Source organism: Drosophila arizonae, chromosome 2, assembly GCF_054131065.1.
Source record: "Drosophila arizonae isolate 15081-1271.41 chromosome 2, UAZ_ARI_1.0, whole genome shotgun sequence".
Classification (NCBI taxonomy): domain Eukaryota; kingdom Metazoa; phylum Arthropoda; class Insecta; order Diptera; family Drosophilidae; genus Drosophila; species Drosophila arizonae.
Genome location: NC_142922.1, coordinates 14,242,321 through 14,246,255, shown reverse-complemented (window position 1 = coordinate 14,246,255; position 3,935 = coordinate 14,242,321).

Sequence of the window (3,935 nt, the reverse complement as noted above, 5' to 3'; positions counted from 1 at the left end):
TTGCCCGTTTGCCTGTCAGCCAGCAACCACCCACTCGGGCAGCAACCCATCCACCCATCCACCCACCCAGTCGTTCGTCCTCGTCCTCGGCGTCGCTGGCGTTGTCGTTGTCGTTTGTTTGTCACAATAGGGCAAAAGTTTCACAGTAACCGTTATGCGACCCACAGACACCACCGCCCCAGCTCAACGTGGAACCCAAATGTCTGCCAACCACCCAGCCACCCACCACACGATCTGCCTGCCAACCAGCCAACCAGTCAGCCAGCAACGTTGTCCGCATCGGCACAGCGACAACCAAACACAGCAAAAAACAGACTGCTGCAGTAGAAAACAGCAGACATACGGATACTCTAAAATCTATTGAGAATAAGCTTACAGCTAAAACTTCACTTTTTACCATTAAATCAAAATTAATTTTCTGATATACCTGTATGATTAGGTCCCATCCCACATTATTTCTTGCTTTTCTGTAATGACAAAAATAAGAAATATTTGAGTTGAAAATCAATCGCTGTAAATAATTATGAATTATTTAATGTGAATGGGAGAATTTTTCAGTGAACGACAACACAATAATTAAGTAAATCAAATTTTCCGATGATAAAAAATTAATGAACAAATATCCTTAAAACTGCTGCTTGATTTTTAAAGGACTCTTATATACTGAGGATCTATATATTTAAAAAAATATATATATATATGTCGGAGAATGACTGTAGATATCGATTGGTAATATGGATAGCTATATGCTGTGAGTGGCAATCAGGATTACTAAACCAACATATAGTATGGCCAGATTGTTAAGAGACGACTCGGGGCAGATGACTTGTATTTTGAAGATATGAACACACGTCCACGGAATTCACGTAGCTCCAGCGTTAAGAAGAAATAGTTAACTACGAACATGATAACGAAGACCCGACATATACATATATAGCAGATTATTTATTTAAATATAAATGTGTATACAGTACATTACATTTTTAAGAAATAAATAATATGTGAAATAATTGATTATATGGTCTGCCTTAGATATATTTTTTATTAAACAATTTATTCGTAATTGAAGAAATTCGTTATATATTACATTTTACCATAAACAGAATTCACTAATTTACTTTTCTATTATTATTACTATTCAATTTGTATTTCATGCCAAACGCAGCAAACGAATTGATAATTCGTTTATGGCTGTTTTACTCGTTTCATTGTTATAGGGTATTAAAACTTGCTCTGAAATACGATGGACTATACATACAGCTATAATACACACAAACACACATTCAACCATATGCATATACATACATATATAGGTATATCTATATACATACATACACATACATATATATACACTGAAAGCATTAAGCTTTCATGCGCATGTGTTTGTGTGTATGTAGGAAACTTTTATTGTCAGCACAAACAGACACACGCACACGTACACACACACGCTCAATGTTGCCTCCATGCTCGAGCGAAGGATAAAATGCTGCAAATTCACGGCAACAACAATAAAAACAACAACAACGACAAGAGCGACGGCAACAACAGATATAACAAAAACAACAACGACAACGGAGCACACGGTACGTATACGTATCCATCAGATAGAAAAGGCATCGAGCAGCATGCTGAAATAATGAAGCAGCAAGGACTCTACTCGACTCGAGTCGAGCAAGGCAGCCAGGAAAGCTGGCAAGCCTTGGCAGGCAGGCAGCCAGGCAGCCAGTCGACTTGGCTTTGGCTTTAGCTTGGCTCTGGCTCTGGCTCTGGCTCGGTCTCTGAGCCAAAATGAAAACGAAAATGGAAAATGTGTTTGGCTGTGGATGGGCAGGATAACAGGCGGGACAGGCAGCATCAGCAGCAGGGACGAAGGCAGTATGCTGTTTGGGGCTGAAAGGACCGTCTCCGACAAGGATATTGCGCACGAGGACAGGATGGCTGCCTGGCTGACTCGTGGTGTTGATGATGATTACAGAGATGCGCAGATAGAAGCTGAAGTCAGGCAGCTAGAGCTATCCAAACAGGCGAATGCGAATCGAGCAAAAAGCGTTTGCTTGCTTCGTTCCTTTCCATATGAAAATGCCATGTTTTTGTTGTTGGCGTTGTTGTTGCAATTGTTGTTGTTATTATTATTGTTCTTGTTGTTGTAAAAAGTCTAACACGCCAAGAATGTACAACGTTGTTCTTGTTGCTATTGCCACTGCCGTTGCTATTGTTGTTGCCATTGCTTTTGCTCTTGCTTTAGCTCTTGCTCTTCCTCTTGCTATTGCTGTTGCTCTTGCTGTTGTAATGTGATTCGCCCTACCAAGCGCCGCCTCTCCGCCTTGTTTTTCTACAAACAGCAATGAAGGACCACCAGAACAGCAGAGCAGCATCAGCATCAGCGGCTCCTAGTCAAGTCTCTGTGCACGAGTAGCTGAAAGGTCTGCTTGAGCATTGGCTCGGCTTGTGGATGTGGGCCGGACTGGGTTGGCTTCGGTGCGACATTAGACTGAATGGAATTGGGAGGGCGAATTGCGGGCTAACGCAGAACCAAAGAACCCGAAAATATATTCCACTAGAAATGTTTATTAAATTTCTTGCATTTAAGCCTTGTGATGTGTTGAGCTCAAATTAGAAATCGACTAGACCAAAAACAAAGGATTCCAACTGAAAGATGTTTCACAATTAAAGATGCTTCGGCATTAATTATTGAATGCCTTCGAACTGTTATGACAAAACGCCTGGCAGGCTAATGTCTTTTGAGCTAGCTCAAATTTAAATCATGTCTTGTAATCTTTGAGCTGCAATTAAAACAAAGAAAATTCGTTATGGCCCAAGCATGGTCGGGCTATTGTGTTCGACTGAAATGCATTTGCATCAGTTGCTTGATAGCTAGGTAGATCCATAACTTGTCGTCTGATTAGAAGTTGTTTCAATGGAATTTATGAAAATATTCTACAATAATAAAACACATTCATACACGATTGAGTTCGAAAAGAATAAATAGCAATCAGGTTGGCGCAAGCTGGTTGTGCAGACATTATTTAACATTAACAATTTAAAACTCGATCTGTGAATTGTAGGAATATTTAATACCATCATTACATAAGTAAAACATGATTTAGTGTAATTAATTTATATATTACACATTCTATTGATATTGTTTAATGAATATCACATAGTCTAAACATTTATTAATCATAAAATAATGAATCATTTCATCAGTATAAACATTAATATGATTTCCCCAAGTCTGGATAGTCTTTGACTATGAAGCTTTAATTTAAAATTAAATTTAATGCTTGGTCCTTAGAGATACATTTTATGGATTTTAGCATGGATATTAATATAAGGGCTAATTATATTTAACGTTTTATTTTCAAGTGTATATTAGTGAATAACCTGAGCATCGTTTGCCATCATCATTATACACTAATCAAAAATAAATGTGTAATGCAATAGCCAATTTTTGAGGATAAGCCCTACTCTAATGAGTGTCCTTCCCGCCCATTCGCAATGCTCGTTATCAATGCCTGCCTTGCGCATTCTTGCTGGAGTACGTAACATGACCCACTAATTGGTTATGCATTGCACAGCGACGGGGCGACACCTCAGCCTTATAAGCCGAGCCCATGCAGCGCCATGCCCCATGGGCGCTGCCCGCTGTGTAAGGTCAGCTCGGCTAACCGCAGGCCGTGTGCGCCAATTTTGGTGAACGACCGCTATGAGGATGTGAAATCGCAGTTGGAGATGGAGGTGGAGATTGAGATGAAGTTGGAGATGCGGGACTTGTAGATGTCGGAGTCTGGCGCAAAGCGAGTGCGTGTGTGACCCAAATACACACACACATCGAATGGCTCTGTTCATTCAGACAAACCAAAACACTCGGCTCCAAATATCAACAGCCACATGTCAAAGTGCGTGCAGGAGTTATGCAAATGTGAGAGCTGTCG